Raw genomic sequence first — 26,879 nt, 5'->3', positions numbered from 1 at the left:
TTTATTGTGCTATTTGTATTAGTGAGTTGTAGAACTTTTATATATATATTCTGGATAAAAGTCTTTATCAGATATGTCTTGTGAATATTTTCTCATCTTTTCACATATTGACAGTATCTTTTGATGATAGTAAGTCTTGAAATAAGTAGTATAATCAATTTTGTTCTATTACAAGTTTGTTCAAACTATTCTAGATTATTCATATTTCCATATATAATTTAGAATCAACTAGAAGTTGACTGGGATTGCATTGGGCCTATAGATTAATTTGAGATTTGACACCAGCATCGTGCATCTGCTTGACATCTGTATCTTTCAGTCTATGCACATGGGATTCATAGATTGAATCTGTTTTATAAAATCTCTGTTTTTAAAGACCTTCTTTCATTTCTCTCAGAAGTGTTTCATAGTTTTTAGCCAAGAAGTTATCATATCTTTTGTTAAATGTATCCCTAAACATTTATGTGCCTTAATGGCAATCATTCCAGAGATGTTCATTCTTTGAGTCCTAATATTTGTTATTTGTATTATTTTCTCTCTTTTTTCTTCGGTCTGCTTTAAGGCTTATCAAATTCATTAATGTTTCCAAAAAGCCAACTTTTGTTTTCATTGATTTTCTGTTCTGTGTGTCCCTTTTCTTTTTTTTATTAAAAAAATTGATTGCTGCTCATAAACGAACAAATATTTTATTCTTTCAACTTAATTTCAGTTTTAGTTTACACCTGGTTTTTATCTTCTCTAAATGAAAACGTAAAACATGTATTTTAAATCTTTTCTTATGTTCTAACATAAGCATTTAAAGCTGTATGTTTTAAGTTAAGCACTGTTTTTAGCTATCTCTCAAATTATTTTCTAATCTTTTCTGAATTCTCTTACTTAAAATTATAGTATTTAGAAGTGGTTGCTTAAGTCCTAAACATGTAATAACTTCTTTCTGATACGCTTTTCATTTACTTTTAATTTTATTCCATGTTAGTCAGATAACATGTTTTTTAATATCTCTGTTTTAAAAGATCTTTCGTGTCTCTCAGTAATGTTTCATAGTTTTTAGCCAAGAAGTTATCATATCTTTTGTTAAATTTATCCCTAAACATTTATGGGAAATACTATATCAGACACAGTATCCCACTTCAGAGCCAAGTGCGGTGGCTCACACCTGTAATCTCAGCACTTTGGGAGGCTGAGGCGGGTGGATCACCTGAGGTCAGGAGTTCAGGACCAGCCTGGCCAATATGGTGAAACCCCATCTCTATTAAAAATACAAAAATTAGCCAGACATGGTGGTGGGCACCTGTAATCACAGCTACTCAGGAGGCTGAGGCCTGAGACTCGCTTGAACCTGGGAGGTGGAGGTTGCAGTGAGCCAAGATCATACCACTGCACTCCAGCTAGGGCAACAGAGCGAGACTCCATTTAAAATAAAAAAAAAAAAGATAACATACTCTGTAATACTCCAATTCTTTAAAATTTATTAAACCTTGTTTTATGACCCAGTGTATGGCTCAGGTGTTGGATGTAGTGCTCTGTTAATGTCAGTTAGACTAAGTTGGTCAATAGTGTGGTCCAAATCAACATGCTTACTATTGTTTGTCTTTTATACTTCAAACAATTACTGCGCAAGGAGTGCTACACTATCCAACTGCAATTATAGGCCTATTTTTCTATTACTTTTGCCAGTTGTTGCTTCATTTATTTTAAAGTTCTATCATGAAGTGCATACACTTTTAGCATAGTTATATCTTCTTAATGTATTTCTGCTTTATCAAAATAAAATGTCTCTTTAGTGCTGGTAATATGCCTTGTTCTCAAGTGGGACACTATGTCTGATATTAATATAGCCTTTTCCAGCTTTTTATAATTAATGTTTACATGGTACATTTTTTTCCCATTCTTTTGCTTTTAACTTACGTATGTCTTTATGTTTGAGGAGAATCCCTTGAAAACAGCATCTAATTGGGTCTTGCTTCTTTGTCTTTTGATTGATTGTTTAGTACCTGTACACTTAACATAATCCCTGGTATGGTTGGGTTTAAATCTACCATTTTACTATTTGTTTTCTAATTGGCCCATTTATCCCTTTTCTTTTTCCATCTTTTCCTTCCTTCATTTTAATTAAGCACTTCTTAGTATTATACTTCATCTCCTTTTTTGGCTTATTATTTCATTGTTTCATTTATTCAGTTGTTTCTATAGGGCATACAGTATACATTATTAGCCTATCATAGTATAACTTAAATTAATAGTATACCACTTTATATATAATGTAAAAACCATACATAAATATACTTCCATTTACCCTCCCCTATGCTTTGTCTATTTGTCATATATTTTACTCCTATACATTATGAATCCCACAACACATTGTTATTACTTATGCTTCAAGCAGTCAATTTCTTTTTAAAGAAATGAAGGAAAGAGAAAATTGTGTAGTGTTCTTTCATTCATTCATGTAGATTTGAGTTTTTGCCAGGTACAATTTCCCCTTAACTGGAATAAGCTTATTTAACATTTCTTCTAGTGCAGGTGGTCACTTTTGTTATCTGAAAATATCTAGATTTGCTTTACTTTTGAAGGAAACTTTTGCTGGATTCAGACTCCTAATTTAATAGTTTACTCTTTAGCATTTTAAAACTGTCATTCCATTGTTTTCTGGGTTGTACTGTTTCTGATGAGAAATTAATGATTATTCTATTGTTACTTTCTTATATGTAATATGTTTTTTCTTCTAGATGTTTTGGAATTTTTATTTTTAATTTAATTTAAAGCAATTATACTATGGTATGTCTAGATGTGGTTTTCTTTGTGTTTATGCAGTTTTGTGGTTCACTCCTCAATTATGGCTAGATTCAGAAGTTGGAATTTTCAAAACCAAGTTTTTAAATGTTCACATCTTGCAGAGAAAATAAATTAATGTCTTCAGAGGCATTACTTATTTGGTGCTGAACAATATTCTCTGTGGGTTTTTATTTTTCAGTCAGTTTGGGGCTTTTTTGAACTGTTATTTCTTTTAACATTTTTTTTTTCTTGTCAAAATCTCTCTTCTCTTTCTAGGACTTCTATTCCACATGTTAGAGGACTTTATAACAATTCATAGGTCACTGAAGCTCTGTATATATATATTTAGCAGCCTTTTTTCTTTTTTCATTCTGTTCTTTAATTTGGATATTTTCTATTTACCTGTCTTCAAGATCTTTTCTTTTACAGTATTCAAACTGCTGTTAAAGTTAGCAAATTTTTAACTTTCAGAAATTATATATTTTTAATTCTGCAATTTTCATTTGTTTCCATTTCTTTGGTTTCTATTTATTTGCTGAGATTCCACATCTGTTCATCTGAAGTCTTTTTTTATACTAATTCCACCATGAATGTCATCTCTAGGTTTGTTTCTGTTGCCATTTCTTTGTCATAGTTTGGTCACATTTTAAAAAAATTCTCCATATGGCTAGTAATTTTTAATTTTTATGCCTGACATGGGATGCTATATTGTTGAGATTCTGAATTTATTTGTCTTGCTATGAAGAATGTTGGCTCTTATTCTGGCAGAGGATTAAGTTACCGGCAGCTCAGCTTGATTCTGCTGAGAGGTTTGGTTTTCAGCTTTGTTAGAGTAGGTCTAGAGTACACTTATGCTAGGGCTAGAGTAGTCCCTACTCCTAAATCATGACCTTTCTGGGGCCTCAGTTTTGGGTTGTTGGCATTACCCTGTCTGTCAGCACTATGTATTCTCTGGTATTTCCATTTAAGCCACAGAAAGCAGCCCAAAGTAGCTGCTTTTACTTAGGCCTTTTTGAATTGTACCATATGCATGCATAGGCATTCAGTCAAAGACTTAACAGAGGATATCGATGCAGATTCCCGGGGATTCTTCTCTGCTAAGCTCTTTTATTTCTGGTAACCTGAGATGCAAATTTCAGCTCCTTCAGTAGACCTAAACTTCAATCTCCCTTTTATGTGGCCAGCAAGACTGTTGCTGTCTGCTTAAGCTCCACTTTTTGGGGTCACAGTTTGGAAATTGCTCTCAGATAGTAAACTATAGTCAATAATGCATCCCCCTATGCTTCATGTGTCTCTCAAGGATCATAGTCCTCAGTTTTCTGCTGACCAAGGCTTGAAAAAACTTGATTAACATATTTTATACAGTCTCACATCTGTTAATAGTGGGATAATAGTCTAGTATCTATTCCTTCCATCATGTCCAGGGCCAGAAGTTGGATGTTCAAAAATGTTCCCCACCAGCAATCTCTTCCCATTCCAGTTCCTTTCATAGACTGGTGTTAGTGGAATGTTGGTTCAGCTTATTTGACAAGGACATGAAAAATGTTGGTCCACAAGACAGAAGCTTATTTCTGTTTCACGTAAATTTCCTACTTGAATGGGAAGTTCCTTCTGTAAAGTTGCCAGGGGTATGAAGTCCTTCTCTCTTGTGGATCTGCCACTCCTCGAATCATGCTCATCTGAGAAGGCTCAGTGCCTTGCTCTTACTCTAATTTGTTGGAAGGGAGAAAAGCAGAAGGAAAGAGTACACCCTCTTCCTTGAAAAACACGAGCCATAAGCAGCACATTACTCAAACCCCAGAGCTTAGTCTACAATGCGGGCTGGGAAATGGACTTTTCATTTTGCACAACCGTCGTCCCAACTAACACTCAGGAGTTCTCTTATTAAAAAAGAAAGAAGAGATATTAAATACAATTAGTATCTCTGCCATGACACTACTTTCATAGGTGGATATGTATCTTAAAGACTCAGTAAAATACCATATTCTATTGCTTTATTTAAATTAGATGTCAAGTTTCTATCTAGCTGAACTGGTGGAGAGTTCAACTTCACTCATTCTTAGCAGCCTCTTCCCCAACTGTGATTGTGCTGAGTGTCTAGGGGAGTATCAAGTTTTGGGGAAGTCCCTCAAGTCATCGGTCATGAGGCTACACTGATTTCTGCTGAGATCATAGCCCTGGCCTGTAGAGCTGCAGAGATCCTTCAATTTGATGCTCTGCTGCTCCTCACCTCTCTTGGCATACAATATCTTCAATGAGCTACAGCCCCAAGCCTAGGATCCTGCATGTCACATGCAGCATATGTCCACTTATCTGTACTGCTCTCAAACCATCAGCCTCAATCTAGTTGTCAATCCAGAAGAAAAATTTCTTTTTAGCCTGGGAAATCTCTCTCTCCTTCTTCTCTCTCTATTTTTTTCTTTGTTTGTCTTGTTTTCTAAGAGCCACCTCCTCTTTCAGTGAATTTAGGATTTTAAAAACAAAAGCCAGGAAGCCGTATCTCAAACCCTCCTCAAGGCAAGGAACATGTGAACCTCTTACCTACATGAATAGGGGAAGGGAAGAGGGAAAATAGTGGGTACAAACATACATTATTAACTAAAAGAAAACCACACGTTCTCACTCATAGGTGGGAATTGAACAATGAGATCACTTGGACACAGAGTGGGGAACATCACACACCACGGCCTTTTGTGGGGTTGGGGCAGGGGGAAGGGATAGCATTAGGAGATGTACCTAATATAAATGACGAGTTAATGGGTGCAGCACACCAACATGGCACATGTATACATATGTAACAAACCTGCACGTTGTGCACATGTACCCTAGAACATAGAGTATAATTTAAAAAAAAAAAGAATTAAAAAAAAGAAAGAAAAATAGCACCAGAGCAGAGTGATTTCCTAAAATCAACTCAGATGATGTTCTTTCTTTCTTTTTTCTTTTTCTTCTTCTTCTTCTTTTTTATTTGAAATGTAGTCTCGCTCTGTCACCCAGGCTGTGGTGCAGTTGCACGATCTTGTCTCACTGCAACCTCCACCTCCTGGATTCAAGAGATTCTCCCACTTCAGCCTCCCAAGTAGCTGGGACTACAGGCACACACCACCACAACCTGCTAATTTTTGTACTTTTAGTAGAGATGGGGTTTCACCATGTTGGCCAGGCTGGTCTTGAACTCCTGACCTCAGGTGATCCACCCACCTCATCCTCCCAAAGTGTTGGGATTACAGGCATGACCCACTGCACCTGGCCTCAAATTGTACCCTTTCATATATTATAGCTCTCCATTGTCTCCCCACCCCATCTCTCCATCACCTTGACATCCTATTGAACAGCCAGATCCACCTTCACTTAACAGCATAACTTGTCAGCAGGGAAAGTATGCCTTTTGCAATTTGGATTCAATGAATGCATTTGTAGCTTCGTCTTGTGCCAAATTGAAACTTTTCTATTTTGCTTTGTTACATTTTTGTGCCTTTTATACTTCCAGTTTCTTCTGCTTGATAGCTCCCACATGGCCTGCTTTCCAATATTTCATTATGAAAATTTCCGTTCATACTTACTGTTTCTGCTGGGAAGTTGCCCCTAGTACCTCCAGGCACCTTGGAGTGTTTATGTACCTGAGCCCTTTACAGTGCGCTCATGCACACATGAAAGCTCCCAGTAAATGAGACTCCTGTTCCAGACCCCCGCTGACTCTTGGTCTAAACGACACCTAGAATACACATTGTGAAATGCCTGTTTCCTGCACTGGATTGTGATCCTTTCAAGGGCAACATGATATCTTATTCACAGATGTGTTCTTGCCTGACCATATACTTGGCACATGAAGGTGCTGAAAGACGCTGCATTAGTTTCCTAGGGCTGCTGTAACAAATTACCACAAACTGGTAACAACAGAAATTGATTCTCTAGTAATTCAGGAGGCTAGAAGTAGGAAATCAAGGCTCTCAAGGGTCTCCCACTCTGTCTAGGGGAGGATGCTTGCTTGCCTCTTCCAGCTTTTCATGGCGCCTGCTGTTCCTTGGTTTGTGACCGCACACCTCGAATCACTGCCTGGATCTTCACACAGCCTTCTCTTCTCTCTCTCTCTGTCTTCTCTTCTGCCTTTTATAAGGACGCTTGTTGTTGGATTTAGGGCCCACATGTAATCCAGGATGATGTTATCTCAAGACCCTTAACTATGTCTGCCGCAAAGACCCTTTCTCCAAAGAAGGCCACATTCACAGGTTCCAGTACACATATCTTTAGGCAGCCCACTAAAAATGCTTTTTAAATGAATGAGTAAATTAAAAAGTGAACTGTATATATACATGTATTTACATGCACAAAGGATGAAGACAAGAGATATTACTTTTTTTACATCTTTGTTACCTTCTATTTGTAAATTCACTTTGTAGATAATATATCATGCTTGTTGCTCTATGCATGATGAGAGTTCTGTTATGTTAAGTAATCCCACAGTTCAAAAATGAGTTGTTAAAAAAGACACAATTTGGAAATCCATACAATCATTCTAACGATATTTTCTGACACAACTTTGTTTTTTTCAAAAAAGCATGTGAGACATAAATTGAGAGGTTACTATGTGACTAGAAGAAGGGTTTTCAAATAGGCATTTCTACATATAGTCACCTTACTCTTGGTCCCTCAAAACAAAGTCTACTTTTAAAAACAGGACTGGTAAGACTGACCAGTGTTCCTTCTTGTGGAGAGTTATATTTGTATATTTTCACAAACAGGACAGGTTGGGAGGTTACAGACATAGAAAAATATAATGAAAAGATCCAGATTCATTTTGTTTGGTTTTAATATAGTCTTTTTCTCTTCCCACTTTCAATATGACTGAAAGATTTAATTTGAGTAATACCACAGGAATGTAGTTTCAACAAAAAAAAATGTTCAAATATCCATCTCCCTCTTCCTCACTTAAAAAAAGAATAATTTGCTATAATATATGTTGAAAGGTTTTTGAGACATTTCCTCCTCTTTGCTGGCATTTGTGGCATTTCTTATGTAAGCAAATAAATATAAAACATATTGAAACATAAATATATTTCTCAGAAGAGGGTTCCATGCAAAGTACTATTGTTCTTTATTGCAAAACAATAGCACCACTTAATATTATTATAAAAATAATAAATTTAATATGCGTATATCTTTTTTGCCCACTTCTATATTTTGTTTCTCTATGTGATTTCTTCTGAGACACATCTTGAATTTTTCTGAGAAACTCATGAGTCTTTAAAAAGAGCAAATTGGAAACATGGGGCATTGGATCCCAAGCCTTTACTTTGGGAGCACATGGGCAGCTGGGACACCAGGACACTATAGTCAGTACTTAAGAAGGCCACAGCTTGGGGAAAGGCGGTATACAGAATTGTCACAGGCATGCTCCTTCTGTTTAGTTTTCAGCAGAACTGACAGACTGAAAATTACCTTTTCTCCTTCCCTGCATCCCCTAAAAGCTTTGCATAGTCCCTTTACAATAATCCCCTTTTATATCCATCTCTCTCCCTTTTTCTTCAAGTCTTCCAGGTAGTTCTAGGACACCCCAGATTCACAAGTAGTATATTGTCGCTTCTTTCCCTAGCGCTAGAGGCAGACTTCACCAATCAATCACAAGATTCTTCCATGTTAGGCCTAGATCGGGTCTCAAACACAGGCTTCCAGGGGCCATTTGCTTGCTCAAATTGTACAAGAGACACAGATTTTTGCCGTTCTTGCCCTAGTTCATGAGATGGTGTCGTTATCATGCCTAGCTCTTGCTAAACTCTTTCCCCAGGGAGGCTGTATCTTGCTTCCTGTAATCTCCTGTTGCTGAGAAGGCTCCTGCTTAGAATTGCAGTACCACCACCTGCCTAAAGCAGTGCCTGCTGCCTGGGATCCCCTGTACCCTGGCCTGCTTCCTGGATCAGAGTCCCTGGTAGAGAGCCCCTCCTTGGTCAGATCTGAGATTCCTACCTCTTGACTACTCTGTTGGATTCCATGGTGGGGTAAGCCTCTTCATCTAGGGGCCTTTTCCCTGTGCCTGGGCTCCCTGTACTGGCTTCCACTGTATTTCCAGTGACTGGGATTCCTGGGATCTAGACACATATTGTTCCAAAGGATCCCTGCTACAACACTAAAAAATCAGTCCCAGTTGTTTCATTTACAATATACATTTTTGTTAGGATTAAATGGTGTAATTCTTTTGAGACAATTAACATGGTTCCTATCACATAAGAAGTACTCAATAAATATTAGCTACTCTAAGTTCTGTTACAATTGTCATTGTCATCATCATCATCATGATCATTTCTATTAGGATCTCCATCTTAATTTGAGAAAGGCTTTTTCTGCAATAATCAGGAATAGAACAAGTCCCAGAGACCATCTGACTGCTAATGAACTGGAGACAACATACCTAACTAGTGTTCAAATTGGAGCCCATAGCAAACATTAACGATGGTCATCATTTACTGAGGTCTATGTGTCAAGAACTTCCCACATAGTATCTTACTTAAACCCTATAACAAGCCAGTTGGGTGGGAGTTATAACTCCCATTTTATTGATGAGAAAATGTAGGATTAGTGAATCCCATGCTTAACAAAAATGATAGTGAAACTGATATCAGATCCAGCCCTTTTTAAATGCAAAACCATTCTTTTGCTCTTGAACATGGTACTTCTCTACAAACAGCCTGGAAACAGAGCTTACTTTCTGGGATTCCAGCTAATCAAGTCTGATCTTATGGACTGTATGTTGCCTGCCTAGCCATATTGTTAGGAAATTCCCGAAACTTTCCTCTTGTGTCCTTACCTTTTGTTTTCTTTCTTCTCCTCTGCTAATCTGGCAGCCACACGCCTGCTTCTATTTGTTCTTAGCCACTCTGGCTCCAATTTGCATCATCAGCCCTAAAGATCCAAACCAAGTTTAAATCCTCCATTTAGCTTGCTTAGACTATTATAGCCCACTTTCAAGTGATTTTACCCTCTCCTTCAAATTCTTTTTACTCTCTTATTATCTGCAATTAGTGTCACACAATTATTATTCTTTTTTTTTTTTTTTTTTTTTTTTTTTTTTTTGAGACAGAGTCTCGCTCTGTCTCCCAGGCTGGAGTGCAGTGGCCGGATCTCAGCTCACTGCAAGCTCCGCCTCCTGGGTTTACGCCATTCTCCTGCCTCAGCCTCCCGAGTAGCTGGGACTACAGGCGCCCGCCACCTCGCCCGGCTAGTTTTTTGTATTTTTTAGTGGAGACGGGGTTTCACCATGTTAGCCAGGATGGTCTCGATCTCCTGACCTCGTGATCCGCTCGTCTCGGCCTCCCAAAGTGCTGGGATTACAGGCTTGAGCCACCGCGCCCGGCCCTACACAATTATTATTCTTAATTATTCCCTAATTATTTCAAATGCACATTCATTCAACTAGTACATGTGTGAGTACATATTATAAATCAGACACTGAATTAAGCAACATGTATGGAGATATATAGACAAGTATGCTATTACAAAAGCCTTAAGGTAATTTCAGTTGGACAAATAAGAAATATACACAAATATTTATAGTAGTGTTTTGACTTTAAAAAGTACCATGAGAAGTAAAGACAGCTAAAATAATTCAGACAAGGGGAGACTTACTTCTACCAAGAAGGGAATGAGGAAGAAATAAGGATTCATTTAACTGAGGTAGAAGATTCTGATACTGAGAGAGACAGTACTCTGGCAGGCACTGCCTGACACAGGCGTGGAGTTTGGTGAGGGCACTAATCAAGGAATGATGAGCCACTGCCGTCTAACTGTGCTTTAGAGTGTATGGAGGAGAACTGTGGGAGAGTGTACATGGAGGAAGTCCTTAAATACCATGTAATGATATCATTGGGTAGAAGAGGGGGCCACTGGACATTTTTGAAATGATATAATCAGAACTGTTGTTTTTGCCAGGCGCAGTGGCTCATGCCTGTAATCTCAACGCTTTGGGAGGCTGAAGTAGGTGGTTTGTTTGAGCTGAGTAGTTCAAGACCAGCCTAGGCAACACAGGAAAACCCTGTCTCTCTAAAAGATACAAAAATGAGCTGAGTGTGGTGTGCATGCCTGTGGTCCCAGCTACTCCAGAGGCTGAGGTGGGAGGATCACCTGACCAGGCGTCGGTGAGCCATCATGGCGCTGCTGCACTCCAGCCTGAGCAACAGAGTGAGACTCTCAAAACAGAACAAAACAAAACTGTTGTTTTGCATCCCCTCCTCTAATTAACAGAAAGTCTACTAAAGTTTAAGATCATGTTTTCATATTTCATTCACATTTCCTTAGAACTTGGCACAACTATGGACACAAGTAAATATTTAATAAATAACCAATGACTGACAAGAAGCGGTTACATATGATAGCTTTTTTATATATTTTGCTTATCAATTTTCATGTTCACTGGAACATGAACACGAATTTTTTTATTCTAATTTAGAAAATTTTTAATTCTAACTTAAAAAGAAACTAGAATTTTTTAAATTAAAAAGTGTAGAGTCTAATGAGATGGCATGATATTTTAGCAAAACAGCCCTTTGTGTGTGAATCAGTCTACTGACCTGAAGATACCATTACAGGTGTTAACTTCAGCTTCAAAAATATTTGTTATAAGATGGTAAACTCTAGATAAAACGTTCCTTAAAATATGATTTTAGTATTCATTATATTACCTCATTTTTTCTCCAGTATGGATTTTTAAAATTTGTTTGCAGAAATTTTTTTCCTCAAATCTTATCAACTACTTGGAAAATCGTGTCTTAAAAAGCCTTTTTCTTTGGTTTTAAAAGTGTGATTCAATCATTTTACATACTCACTTTTAATGTTACGAAAAGCTATCGGTTGGAGAGGATGTTTTCACCAAGGCAAATCAACAGAACTGGCGGTTTGGACAGGACCAGAAAGTCCGGGGAAACCAATGACGCACACTCTACTCCTGGCACACATGACTGTAGAGGCATCCAGGCTATTCAAAGGCCGTGAAAACAAACAAGTAAAACAGGCTTCCATTTCCTCTGAGGATTCCCCCATTGGAACCAAACACATCTTCCCAAGGCCAGCAATAAGGAGCTGAAAGACAGAAAGGATTTGGTTATTAGTTCGTACAAACCAGTTTCTTTGTAGAAGCCACTTTTGTTTGAGTGGGAAAGATTTTTTTCTTGCAGATATTGCTGAGAAGTCATTGATTTGATCTGTGATCCTGTGTGTACTTAGTCCAGGGCTGAAGTCAGCCAAGGGGACTCTCATGTCTCCGATGGAGAGGTGGAATTCTGGAGGAAATGCACACCATTGTAGGTAGAGGTGGCCTGTTTACAGTTTATCCTGCCCAGAGTAAAAATATACCTTCCTGGACTAAATTCCTTATTACTGGTCAGTTATAAAATATGCTTAAGGTAAAATGAATTTCTGCCCAGATAATACTTTAGGAGAAACAAGTAATTATAGGGATGTTTGGAACATTTATTTATAACTATGGAAACTTTCTGCATAAAAACTCAAAGTTCCCTCAGGAGAGGTTGCTGGAATGGTTGGATCCACCTTATTTGAGGGCAAGATTTAGCAGGTTGTGTTATTTGCAAATATATTCTTTATTAGGGTGAAACTATTTGTTTATTTTTAAATTTTCATCAATATTTCTTGCTTCTTTTCATTTGTCAAACTATCCTTGTTGCTTGTACAGGAGAGTACTGTGTGTACAGAGAGTTTTGTATACTTGAGAAATTGTTTGGTCTGCTCTTTCGGAAAAATAATTACACAGAGTGTCCAATACAGATATTAACATTGGCGACATCTAGTCCTGCAGCAATGCAGGGTCAGAAGAGATTTGTTTGAGCTGTACTTCGTGCATAAAAGACTATTTAGTTTTTTTCCTAAGCTCAGGAAGGACTATAGTTGCAAAGTGAGTCAACATCCTGCAGCATCCCACAATGTATCAGGCTGAGACGTTATATTTTCTTTCTTGTATGTGGTACTGTCTATAGTGTCTCCCTTCTTTCTAAATATGCTCTTCCCAGACAGAGTTGGTCTAGAGGTTGTTTGTACTGAGTGGTTTTGCGGGGGGTTAAGAATAGCATGTCCAAGTACATTATTATTATTTCAACCTTCTCTTGAAAATGCCATGCACTGTATGCATTTGCTTTTATGAAGTAAAAATGGTAATTCCCAGTAGAACTACACTGTGGAGGATGGGAAACAGATGCTTTGGTCAGCCTCAGGGACTGACCATAACATACTGTGGAAACACAAAAGAATAAGAAACCAATTGTATAATCTTCTGACTTTAATGAGCTGATTGACCCAGATGACATGCACGCACCTTGTTTCAACATTTTGCTCACACAATTTTGGGCTGGTTTCCCACTGCTGTAAGGGGTTGGGGAACATTCTGAAATAATTGATTCTGTCCACCCATTTTTACTTAACACTTTGGTGGGAAATTGGTGTCATGGAGAGGAACCCTTCATTTAGATAAAGAAAAGCAAAGACTTGAAGGAATGACCGAATAATACCCAAATAGTCAGATAATGAATTTGTTGCAAACACAGAGAAATCTTTAATGTTTCCATGGTGTGGGCTGGCATGTGTCTTAAGCTGAACTCCCCAGAAACAGAACTTGAGAAAAGGATTTGAGTAAAAATACCTAATTGATAAGACATCCCAGGAAGCAGAGGTAGGAGTGTGGGAAATTTCTATGGAAAGGGGAAGGAAGTCAATAATAAAGATTAGGTTATCCAGCAAGATACTGATGCAGGTCACTGGGGCTCAGTCCTTCTGAGGAATTCTGGGAAGCAGTGAGGAACAGGCTCAGAGTTGTTCAACTCAAGGAGCAAGGAAGCTGGGTCGGGGGTGGGAGGTGGTATCTATGAGCTTTCAACCTTCATTGGTTGAGAACTGCCCTTGGGGACCTTAACTCCTCAGGACTTCCCACTTGCTCTGAGCAAGGCTAGAGCATTCTCCTACAGCCCGAAAGAACCCCCAGGGAGATAGTTGCATTGCCTTGGGCTAGTACAGAAATCAGAGTTATGGGTTAGATGCAGACAGTATCTGCTGCAGAATGCTAATGATTTATTTACCCAAAGAAAATTAAAAAGGCAAATGGATATGCTGATATGCATGAATAAATGAATACATTGAAATTTTGTTGAGGGATGTTATATTCGCATGGTTTCAGCTTACTTTATTATGAAATACTTATTAGTTATAAAGAAAAAAAGTATAGTACAGAAGCCTTGCAAACCTCCTTAATCAAGTGATTAAATCTAACATAATCAATCCTGAGACAAATCAAAACCATGTGTCACCTGACAGACACAGTGAGAACACAGAATCGCTTTTATGATGTTGCTGCCAAAGAAGCATGATCTGACTCTGCTTCTGAAGGAGTATCGGATGAACTGAACTGCGGGGATATTCCACCATGTGGAACAGGATCTGTCACCTTTAAAAATGTCAAAGTCAAAAAAAAAAACATGTTTTTCTTATCCTCACAACATTCCTGACACCAAAGGTATGATTTTTCCCCCACATCAACTAATTCTCTAATTTTCACCGCACTCTGAGTGTCCTACAATTTTTTTTTTTTTTTTTTTGAAACGGAGTCTCGCTGTGTCGCCCAGGCTGGAGTGCAATGGCGGGATCTTGTCTCACTGCAAGCTCCCCCTCCCGGGTTCACGCCATTCTCCTGCCTCAGCCTGCCGAGTAGCTGGGACTACAGGCGCCTGCCACCACGCCCAGCTAATTTTTTGTATTTTTAGTAGAGACGGGGTTTCACCGTGTTAGCCAGGATGGTCTCAATCTCCTGACTTCGTGATCTGCCCACCTTGGCCTCCCAAAGTGCTGGGATTACAGGCATGAGCCACCGTGCCCAGCCTGAGTGTCCTACAATTTAACTCAATTCTGACCCTACCCAGAGTTAGCACAGACCCCAGAGACTAAAGGTTCAATCCCACAGAATTGTCCTCCCTACCCCAGATGCCAGTAGAAAGTAGTGGCTTCCCAGGTTACCCACTAATTCTGTCTGACTTGGCTACAAATTGGAGGTTGCCGCAACTCCATCCTCAGATTAATAATTTGCTAGAACATCTTGCAGAACCTGGGAAACTGTTTACTAACAATTACTGATTTACTACAAAAGATATTTTAAAGGATACAAATAAGCAGCCGGATGAACAGATACATAGGACAAGGTCCAGGAAAGTCTCAAGCACGGGAGCTTCTGTCCCCATGGAGTCTGAAGTCCGCTGCTCTCCTGGCACATACACATGTTCTTGCTCAAACTGCAAGCTCTCTTAATCCCATTGTTTAGGCTTTGTTTTTTTTTTAAAGAGGTTCCATTAGGTTGGCATGATTGATTAAATCATTGACCATTGGTCATTGAACTCAATCTCCAGCCCTTCTCCCCTCACAGGAGACTGGAGGATGAGGCTGAAATTTTCAACCTTCTAATCACAAGGTTTGTTCCTTTGGTAACCAGCCTTGATCCTCCAAGAATTGCCTCATTAGCATAAACTCGGGTGTGGTTGAAAGAGGCTGTTATGAACAACAAAAAAGATTCCTCTCACCGCTAATGTAACCCAAGAAATTCTAAGGGTTTTAGAAGCTCTGTGCCAGGAGCCTGAAGTAGGGACCAAATATATAGAGAGAGACTATATATATATATAAAAATATAGAGAGAGAGACTATATATATATATAGAGAGAGAGAGACAGTTATGAAAGTCCAGGAAAGACTGAGGAACTGTATCAGATTGAAGGTTCCTACTGAGAAATGACAACTCAGTGAAGCATGTGATCTGGACTAGACACTTTTTCTATACAGGACATTATTGGAACAACTGGAAAAGTTGAATGGAGTCTTGAGGTTAGTTGTAGTGATATATCAATGTTAATTTCCTATATAATATTGATGCTGCATGTGGGTATATAGGACAGTGTTCTTTTTAGTAGGAATTACACACTAAAGCATTCAGGGGTCATGGGGCATACTGGCAACTTATTCTCGAATGGTTCAGGGTAAAACAGTCTTTCTTGCACCATTGGTGTAACTTTTCTACAAGCTTGAAATTGTTTCAAATTAAACAGTTTTTTAGAGTAAATGATTAAAGAATCAAGGCACAATTATGTAAACTTTATCTGCCCCTTTTTCCTTTTAAAGAATCTCTCCTTGATGGTGGGCGGCCCATGTACAGCAGCATTGCACTACTACATAAAGACCGTAGAACCAAATTGAACAATAGGTGCCAGAGCTCCAGCTAAACTCTAGCCTGGTTGAGTGGTATTTTCATTTTGAATAGCTACAGGAGAACTGCCTGATGTCACTATTGATACTGAGGATGAATCTCCTTCTCAAACGTTTTTCTAAAACAAGTGAGAAATTTCTTGGCTATTTTTAAACTAAGTTGAAAGAAGGAAAGGTAGGGATAATGAGGGACACCATGGTAGATGCTTGAACTTATAGGTGTGAGAATTTTTGTGAACATCTTTTGATAATAACAGCTGTCCTTTTATACAAAGGATATTAGTATGTAAGGAGCAGGAGGTTAACACAACTTACAATATCTAGAAATTCCCTAATTTTCTTTCCTTCCTCCTTCCTTCCTTCCTTCCTTCCTTCCTTCCTTCCTTCCTTCCTCCCGCCCTCCCTCCCTCCCTCTGTCCTTCCCTTCCTCCCTCCCTCCCTCTCTTCCTCCCTTCCTCTCTTACTTTTTCTTTCTTTCTTTTTTTGAGGCAGGGTCTCACTCTGTCACCCAGGCTGGAGTGCAGTGGCTCACCACAATCTCAGTTCACTGTAACCTCAACCTCCCAGACTCAAGCAATCCTCCCACCTCAGCCTCCCAAGTAGCTGGAACCACAGGTGTATGCCACCATGTCTGGCTAATTTTTATATACTTTTTTCTAGAGATAGCGTTTTGCCATGTTGCCCAGGCTGGTCTTGAACTCCTCAGCTCAAGTGATCTGCCTGCCTTGGACTCCAAAAGTGCTGGGATTACAGGATTCCCTACTTTTGTTAGAGAAACAATAATTGTATCAGTACTTAGCATGATCCTCCTTTGCATAGATATATTGGGATTGAGCCAGATAGAGCAAGAAGGCAACAGTACATTGTTTCATCATTGAATATAATGAGAAATACCTTCCATGTACTTCCCAGATGTTGGAATACATATTCAGATCTGCAGTTCATGAGGAGAATAAAATTCTGAGCAATTATTCTTTGAGACAGGATCTGGCTCTGTCACTCAGGCTGGAGTGCCGAGAGATGATCGCTTACCATAACCTGGAACTTCTGGGCTTAAGCTATCCTCTCTCCTCAGCTTCCCAAATAGCTGGAACTACAGGCATATTCCATCAGGCTAATTAAAAAACATTTTTTGTAGATACAGGGTCTTGCTATGTTGCCCAGGGTAGTCTCGAACTCTTGGCCTCAAATGATTCTCCAGCCTCGGCCTCCCAAAGTGCTGGGCTAACAGGCAGAGGCACCATGCCTGGCCAGAGCAAATATTTAAGGTACTTCTCGTCTTTGGTAATTAAGTGGAGGTTGTTTTTTCTTTTTTTTTCTTTTTTTTTTAGTACACCTAATTGAAGTGCTTTAAAATTAACTTCTGTTGAATTGATAGAGATTTCTATTAATTTGTTCATTTTTAAACTAATTAAATATGTATTTGTGAATCACCACGTCTGCCTATTCCCATGATTCTAAACACACTGTAAGAAGCCATATCACCATTGAATGGATCAGTCGAATGGAGATGAATCTATATAAGATTCCTCTACCTGTTCTGGTAACACTGGCTACAACACCACTACAGCAACTGGACACATATTACCTTGACTACTCAGCACCTGTCTTCTAAGAATCACTCCTTAAATCTCTCTCTGCAGTCATGTAATTTCTGTCCCACTTCTACACTGTCACCCTTGGTCATAGCTGACTGGTTTACTGAGTCATGTGACCCAACCAGGGTCTAACTGTTTTTTCACCAGCAACTGCAAGAGTAAATGAAGGTGCTTAGGCTTATCACTTACAAAACAAAATTATCACTAAATATCTTATTTTCTCTAAATGCAAATTGGGAAACAGAAAGCTGGGATGCAGAGAACAAGACAAATGAAGCTAACCAGACAAGATCAGTTCTCGTTTCAATGTGTTCCTGAAGCCTATTTCTGTCATTGGATTTTATCAACTATCCTAATATCCCTCCAATAAATTTCTCATTTTCTTCTTGCACTAGCTAGATTTGGGTTAGTTACTTGAGATTGAAAATTACTAATTAGAAACGAATATGGAAGAACTGGGATACTGCAAAAGATAGATTCTATCATGTGAGGCTTGAGAAATTCACATGAGACTCGGGAATTCTGCTGCTAGGATGGGAAACTGCAGATGTACTGTACCAAAGCAGGCAGCTAAACCATCTCCTTTGTCTGTTGGGATTCAGGCCTCATGCTCACTGAAGCTGGAGCAAGGAGGCTTTGGGACAACTTAGTAGAATGCTTGTGTGTTTAGATGCTATAGGAAATGTGGCGTTCAATGACAATAAAAAGAGAGTAGCTCCGTTTAGGTGGACCCTTTGGAAAGCAGATAAGGGATATCAGAATAAGTGTGTAATCTTTTTTCTTTTTCTTTTTCTTTTTCTTTTTTTTTTTTTTTTTGAGACGGAGTCTCACGCTGTTGCCCAGGCTGGAGTGCAGTGGCGAGATCTCAGCTCACTGCAAGCTCCGCCTCTCGGGTTCACGCCATTCTCCTGCCTCAGCCTCCGGAGTAGCTGGGACTACAGGCGCCCACCACCTCGCCCAGCTAGTTTTTTGTATTTTTAGTAGAGACGGGGTTTCACCGTGTTAGCCAGGATGGTCTCCATCTCCTGACCTCGTGATCCGCCCGCCTCGGCCTCCCAAAGTGCTGGGATTACAGGCGTGAGGAATAAGTGTGGAATCTTGTGAAGAAAAGCCATTTTCTAGCTGAAGCAAGATGTTAGAAGTTACAAAGTATGAGATGATCAGAGCCTTGCTGTATTGCAACCACCAAATTTGCTGCAGCTAAAAAAACTAGCTAAAAAGCTAAGTACATTGTTAAACAAAATGAGGGAACTTCGGCAATTGTAACGAAGATATTTGGCGGAAACTGAAAGAATCACGAAGCACTGATTTTCTTTCAAAAATTATCTGCTGCAAATTCACTGCCTGTCAAAAGACTCAATGTTTCTCAATGACCAGCACATGGGCCAGAATATAGCCTGGGGATAGCCATGGCATTCCAGAATATATTGACTGGCTTCACTACCACCCCACCCTATTATATAATCCTGAGGCCAATTGTATAAAGTTCAAAGCTAGCAGAAAGGGCAGAGTATTCATTTATGTTTCAAAGAAGCCAACAGTGTGGGGCCCTGCTTCAACTACAGATTCAGAGTATGGATGGCAAACCCTTCCGTCATGGGTATTGTCCCCAAAATAAGATAAACCAGCAGCTTACTACAGTTAAGGGAGTTGTATTGAAAAAAAAAAAAAAAAGTCAGGCCTTGCAGATAAGACACTGAAATTTCTTAATCCAAAAGCAACCTCCAGGAACTGACAGTGCATGGACTATTGAGGTAGAATGGCTCTCCCACAGAAAAATACTTTATTCTCAGGAACAACCCTAAAAATCTGGATAAGGGAACTCTTAGTAGCAGCTAGAACCTGAGACAACTAGATGATCTCAGCAAAGAACTCACTCGACTCTAAAAACTGTCATATGGTACTTTTAACAGTTAAAACACAAACAGAAAAAGAAAATATCTTATCCAAGACCATAAAACTATTAAAACTGAACTATAAACATAAGTATCTTAGTTCTGGAAACCCCATACCTATGGCATTTAGTGGTTCTATTTTTCCCATCAAGATGAATCTAGAAGACGAATCCTGGTTCTACTACTCATATGATGTGTAATATTAGACAAGTTACTTAACCTTCTTGGGCCTCAGTTTCCTCTTCTTAAAGTGGGAAAGATAATAATATTGACTACCTTATGGAGTAATTAAGAGGATTATATGAATAAATACATGTAAAGCCCTTAGGATAATGCTTGGTACTTCTACTCTGTTGTTGCTGGTGTTACTTATTGATATGATTTGGCTGCATCCCTACCCAAATGTCATCTTGAATTGTAGTTCCCATAATCCCCACATGTCATGAGAGAAACCTGGTGGGAGGTCATTGAATCATGGGGGCAGGTTTTTCTTGTGCTGTTCTCATGATAGTGAATAAGTCTCATAAGATCTGACAGTTTTATAAAGGGCAGTTCCCCTGCACACACGCTTTTGCCTACTGCCGTGTAAGATGTGACTTTGCTCCTCATTAGCCTTCTGCCATGATTGTGAGGCCTCCCTAGCCATGTGGAACTGTGGGTCAATTAAACCTCTTTCCTTTATAAATTACCCAGTCTCAGATATGTCTTTATTAGCAGCATGAGAACTGACTAATACAGTAAATTGGTACTGATAGAATGGGGTGCTGCTATAAGGATACCCCAAAATGTGGAATCGACATTGAAACTGGGTAACAGGCAAAGGTTGGAGCATTTTAGAGGGCTCGGAAGAAGACAGGAAAATGTGGGAAAGTTTGGAACTCCCTAGAAACTTGGAGGGCTCAGAAGATGGGAAGACATGGGAAAGTTAAGAACTTCCTAGAGATTTGTTGAATGGCTTTGACCAAAATGCTGATAGTGATATGCACAATACAGTCCAGGCAGAAGTGGTCTAAGATGGAGATGAGAAACTTGTTCGGACCTGGAGTAAAAGCGACTCTTGCTATGCTTTAGCAAAGAGCCTGGTGGCATTTTGCCCCTGCCCTAGAGATCTGTGGAACTTTGAACTTGAGAGAGATGATTTAGGGCATCTGGCAGAAGAAATTTCTAAGCAGCAAAGTGCTCAAGAGGTGACTTGGGCACTGTTAAAAGCATTCAGTTTTATGTATTCACAAAGATATGGTTTGGAATTGGAACTTAAGTTTAAAAGAGAAGCAGAGCATAAAAGTTTGAAAAATTTGCAGCCTGATGATGCAATAGAAAAGAAAAAACCATTTTCTGTGAAGAAATTCAAGCTGGCTCCAGAAATTTGATAACTAATGAGGAGCCAAATGTTAATTGGCAAGACGATGGGATGGGGAAAATGTCTCCAAGGCATGTCAGTTACCTTCACAGCAGCCCCTCCCATCAGAGGCCCAGAGGCCTAGGAGGAAAAAATGATTTCATGTGCTAGGCCCAGGGCCCCCCTCCTCTGTGCAGCCTAGTGACCTGCATCCCAGCCACTCCAACTGTGGCTAAAAGGGGCCAAGGTGCAGTTCAGAACATGGTTTCAGAGGGTGCAAGCCCCAAGTCTTGGCAGCTTACATGAGGTGTTGGGCCTTCAGGTGCACAGAAGTCAAGAATTGAGGTTTGGGAACCTCTGCCTAGATTTCAGAGGATGTATGGAAATGCCTGGATGTCCAGGCAGAAGTGTGATGCAGGGGCAGGGTCCTTATGGAGAACTTCTGCTAGGGCAGTGTGAAAGGGAAATGTGGGGTTGAAGCCTCACACAGAATTCCCACTGAGGCATTGCCTAGTGAAGCTATGAGAAGAGGGCCACCATCCTCCAGACCTCAGAATGGTAGGTCCACCAACAGCTTTCACCGTGTGCCTGGAAAACCCACAGACCCTCAATGTCAGCCCACGAAAGCAGCCAGGGGGAGGTTATACCCTACAAAGCCACAGAGGTGGTGCTGCCCAAGACCATGGGAACCCACCTCTTGCATCAGCATGACCTGGATGTGAGAAATAGAGTCAAAGGAGATCATTTTGGAGCTTTAAGATTTGACTGCCCTGCTGGATTTCAGACTTGCATGAGGCCTGTAGCCCCTTCATTTTGGCCAATTTCTCCCATTTGGAATGACTGTATTTACCTAATGCCTGTACCTCCATTGTATCTAGGAAGTAACTAATTTGCCTTTGATTTTACAGGTTCCTAGGCAGAAGGAACTTGCCTTGTTTCAGATGAGATTTGGACTGTGGACTTTTGAGTTAATGCTGAAATAAATTAAGACTTTGGGGGACTGTTGGGAAGTCATGATTGGTTTTGAAATGTGAGGATGTAAGACTTGGGAGGGGCCAGGGCAGAAATATATGATTTGACTGTGTCCCCACCCAAGTCTCATCTTGAATTTTAGCTCCCATAGTCCCCATGCATCATGGGAGGGACCCAGTGGGAGGTAATTGAATCATGGTGGATGTACTGTTCTCATGAGTGAATAAGTCTCATGAGATTTGATGGTTTTATAAAGGGCAGTTCCCCTGAACATGTACTCTTGTCTGTCACAATGTGAGAGGTTACTTTGCCCCTATTCACTGTCTGCTATGATTGTGAGGCCCCCATAGCCATGCTAAACTATGAGTCAGTTAAACCTCTTTTCCTTCTAAATTACTCAGTTTTGGGTATGTCTTTATTAGCAGTGTGAGAACAGACTAATACACTTATATTGTCAAATTTTAGGTTTTGCATCAGGACAAAATGTTTTATTGCTGGTCCAAAGCTTCTGCATCCCTAATCAACCCCACTGTGTCTAAAGGATTTACATGGTAAGCCTCCTCAATACTTTTTTTGGCCAGCGTTCAACAAACTATTATAAATTAGATCTCCAAGTGGGCCCAAACTTTAAGGGAAGAATTTTGTTGGGGTTAGAATTTGTTTTATGCCTTCTACTAAATTTCTTTAATTCAGACCAATGGAGGATATTAATTTTAATTAGGAAAAAGAATGAATTACAGAATATTCTACATTTAATTACAGTAAAAATATATTAAAAACTTACTTCTTACATGTTACTCAAGTAAATGTGACTTAGATATTTTTCTCTTGGGATTCACAACTTTGGAAGGGAGATAAATTTATACAAACCTGATACAATGTGATAAGGGTCAGGTTCAATAAATACATCCAAAGCCATTAGTGGTTTGTGGAGGAGATCACAGAAAACATGTACTTGAGTGGAGTTTTGCAATAGGAATCATGAAGAAATTCTAGGCCAATGTGACAGTGTGAGCAAGGGTGTGAAGATTTTGAAAATTAATTTTGTGTTTGAAGAGTGCTGTGGAGTCTGGAGTGGTGGTGGGGTTTGGGGGGACGCAACCAGGAAGGTAGGTTGGATATTGAATAGCATTAGTAAGAAAAAGCTCCTAGGAAATTACTGCAATAAATAGGAAGTAATATTCTTAATTAGACTAATAAGTTTAGAGAGATGAATATTTCTAAAAGATTTGAAGTCAGTAGGCTGCCTTACATTTCTAAAATATTTCCTTTGAATTGTTATTTACACTACTAACATGCTTAGATACTCTATCTTAGCCTAGAAACTGTGCACTATCAAGATTTACAGTCAAATGCTATTATTCCAAATTATAAGGCTCTGTTCATTTCATATTCAACAAATGACCACCAGTTACTCTTTTTCTTGATCTCATTGGAATTTAAAATTTTTTCATGTTACCATATGGAGCAACATTTCTAACACTGTGTTTCATGTAAAAAGCAAAATGTGGTCCTAAGAAATTTTTGAAATATCTTAGTCTGTTTTATGTTGCTTTAACAGAATACCACAGGCTGAGTATTTTATGGAGAAAAGAGATTTATTTCTTACCGTTATGGAACCTGGGAAGTCCAAGAGCATGGTGTTGGTGTCTGGTGAGAACCTTGTGCTGCATTATTCCATAGCAAAGGGCAGAAGCAGAAGTGAGCACACAATACAGAGAAGGAGGCACCAGGGGCTGTACTTGCTTTATAACAACCCACTCTGGAAATAACTAAGCTGCTCTTGCAATAATGATGTTAATCGATGAGGGTTCTGCCCTCTTGACCCAATCATCTCTTATTAGGCCCCACTTCCCAATGCAATAGGGAAAACTTCCAACACATGAACTTTTGAAGGACACATTCAAACCATGGCACGAAAAAATAGAATGAACAAAATTAACTGGATCTTGATTGTATGACTTTTCAAGGTCCTTAATATTGTTAATATTCTTTGTGAAACTCCAAAAGGAGATAAAGTAATTAACAATTTTTAAAATTATGTGACAAATATTTACTTAGTGCACCACTTAGTAACATCTTGAGGAAAATCAGCATTCTGTGGAATACTGGATGGCTAAAACTGTGTGAAACCATCCAACTATCAAATGTTGCAAGTCAAAAAGCAGCCATAGCAGTTGACATATGGGCAGTCATGTGCATATCTGAATAGTAACAATGAATTCCTTTCATTGGAAACCCTTCTTTAGGGTGGCTTGCAGAACAATAATTAATTTTATTATAGCTTGGATCTTCCTCTAAACCATCATCTTTTCAATAAAATAAACACTGTGTATGGGTGCTCATTTTTATAATAACTATCTCTTTTATTTACAGGTGTTTCTTAGCTTGACAATTGTACGTTTCTCTTAGTCACAAAGGTTTGTGCTAGTAGGAAAATGGAAGGTACTTTCTGTCATTAGCTATGCATTCCCACGTTCAATAAATACATCCAGACTTATGTTCTTCTATAAGGAAAAAACGTTGTGTGCAACTTGAGGCAGTGAGGAGTGAAAGTTTTATGAAGAAGAAGTTTCCAAAGCTGGCACAATGTCAGATTTGGAATCTTTTACAAATGCTGAGTTTTGAGTCTTATGAAATACCTCCTAAATCAAAATACGCAAGAGCAGGCTTAGAATTTTTATCTTTAAGAAGCTTCTCAGGTGATTATGATGCACATGGTAGATTGGCAGACTGTAGTGGCCAGTGGAAATTTATTAAAGCTTGACACTTTTGTTCCATAACCTCTTTGAGATTCAGGTGTATGTGACACTTAACTCAGATTTACTTTGCATGCTTTAATTTTTTGGAGAATAATATAGTGATATTCCAAAAAGTCTTTTTGATTTTTTTCTCTCTCTTTATGGAACCATATATTGTATATTTAGGTTTCCTCAGAGTTTTGGTCAACTGCATTTTTCATACCATATACTCTTTTAGGAAATCTCATCTAGTCTTGCAGTTTCAACAATTGCCTCTATGCAGATGACATCTTCCCCAAACTTCAGATTCTATATCCAACTCCAACTAGACTTCTGTACCTAAAAGTCCCATGTAGGGACAAATGTCAAATGTAATTTGCTATCCTCTCACCCCAGTTCCACACCTCATTCTGTGTTTTCTATCTCTCAGTTGGTAGCATTGCCATCCACCTAGTTATCCAAGTCTAAATCATAGGAGTATTTTATTCTTCCATAGAGGTCACTTTTATATTCTGATCAATGTCAAGTCCTGTTATTTCCTAAAAATTTATCATATATGTACCTTGATTCTGCACTCCTTGGTTCTCAGGTTCTGGAATCTAGAATTCAGGCAACTAACAAATATTAGAATTGTACTCATTTTTGACAACATAGTTATGAAAAAAAATTAAGAAGCATTTGATTTACTAATAAATTTTCAAATCACAACCCATTTGTAAATTAAAGACTGAGTATACAAGTAATTATCAAACAAATCAATAAATGTTTTTAAATTTTTCTTGTAAAATTTTTATTGCTTTATTATAAAACATTTGGGAAAAAAATGTTTATGATTAGAGTGAAATGAAGAGACAAGTTCTTCTATAGATATTCTGACGGGAACTTCCAGACATTTTCAGAAGCCTTAGGAGTTTATGGTTTTGCAAAATGCAATTATTTTATGAAAACATTTGTTTCCCTCTTGCTTTTTTTGCCATTTTTTTTCGCTGGTGTATTTTGTGTTTGGTAGGTTAAATGACTGGTTTCTTTGTTCCTGTGGCCTTTGGACTGAGTTCTTGTTAGTGCACATTAGAACTCGCTTTGTCTAATAAGTGACTAAATATTTGCTAATCAAATATTCATTACCTACTGTATATGGCTGAGGGTGGAGAAGGGAATTGAGTTCCAAGGGGCCCGATGGGACTTTCTAAGGCGATAAAAATATTGTATCTAAATTGTGGTACTGGTTGCAGGGCTATACACATTTGTCAAAACCCATCCAACTGTACTTTATTGTTTAAGTTATGCCATAATAAACCTGACTTTTTAAAAGGTTCTCAAGCAGAATGTCCCTTGTGGGCAGGTCACTTACCTGAGCGAGGCTTGGTGACCAGGAGAGGGAAATAGGCACAAGAGCGGGGCCACTCAGAGGAGTAGTGGGTAGGTTCTGACCACAGCTCACCACCAGGGAAGGCTGACTGCAGTGGACTTCAGACCTGAGACCTTGCAATGATGGATGGAGACTTTGTCATCTGTTGGAGGAGAGGTAGCAGGTAGCGCCTCCCAAAACCCCGCTAGGTTATGCCCTGTCCAAGGACCGTGCAGCCTGAGAGCTCGAGTCTCCCACAAGCTGCTGACATGGGGGCAGCCTCCCTCCTGCTTTTATTGATACTTTAATAGAAGTATGTTGAAGCAGGTTTTGGGTTTACGAATGGATTGAAAAGAGGAGGAAATGAGGGTCAGAGAGATAAAAACAATCTAAGAAAGAGATTACCTATTTATCTCTGAAAAATACAAGGGAGCAAATAAGAGAATCAGGGCTGCAGTCGACAAAAGCAGCACCTATGTGGCAGGGAGAGAAACATTGTGTGACTTTGTCCCAGTAGTGGTCCCCAGAGAAGAGTACAGTCCTTGTCATTTCCTAGTATAAGGGGAAAAATGCAGATGTGGCTTATTTTAAAAATGGTTTTTGATGGACACTCACCAACCACACAAACACACAAAATACGATTCTGTACAAACACATTCAATCCCATTCACGTTATACTGCTGAAGAATGAGTTTCAGAAGAGATGATCTATCACACGAGTAAAGAAACCTTTATGTGATACAATGCGACCCCTGCACAGAGACAAACTCGAAGAGGGTGGAGAATGATGGGTTTGATTCTTTGCAGTGTTTTCCTCAAAAATGCTTTTCTGTGGGTGGCATTTAAAAAAAAAATCCATCTAGTTGTCTTTGTCTGCAATTCTATACCAGATATATCATAGGAAGGTTTTGTTTCAGCCTGGAAAGTGAAATTCTGGACTTGGATACTTTAAATGTAAAATCCAAAGAGGTCAGC

The 26,879-nt window shown here is 39.0% G+C and overlaps 1 protein-coding gene and 1 long non-coding RNA gene across 4 annotated transcripts in view; one reads left to right on the top strand and one right to left on the bottom strand.

Annotated features, from left to right (window-relative positions):
- SPP1 (secreted phosphoprotein 1) overlaps positions 1-26,879 on the top strand; it is an 899,378-nt gene that overhangs the window by 647,452 nt on the left and 225,047 nt on the right. The window lies entirely within an intron of this gene.
- LOC126954731 (uncharacterized) overlaps positions 1-26,879 on the bottom strand; it is a 47,859-nt gene that overhangs the window by 19,743 nt on the left and 1,237 nt on the right. Inside the window, exon 2 of the long non-coding RNA XR_007725708.1 lies at positions 25,908-26,038. This is a non-coding gene — a long non-coding RNA (uncharacterized LOC126954731). The remainder of the gene's footprint in view (positions 1-25,907; positions 26,039-26,879) is intronic.

Source organism: Macaca thibetana, chromosome 5 (assembly GCF_024542745.1).
Source record: "Macaca thibetana thibetana isolate TM-01 chromosome 5, ASM2454274v1, whole genome shotgun sequence".
NCBI classification, from domain to species: domain Eukaryota; kingdom Metazoa; phylum Chordata; class Mammalia; order Primates; family Cercopithecidae; genus Macaca; species Macaca thibetana.
Note: the sequence above shows the minus strand (reverse complement) of the source record. Positions and strands in the feature narration are given on the sequence as shown.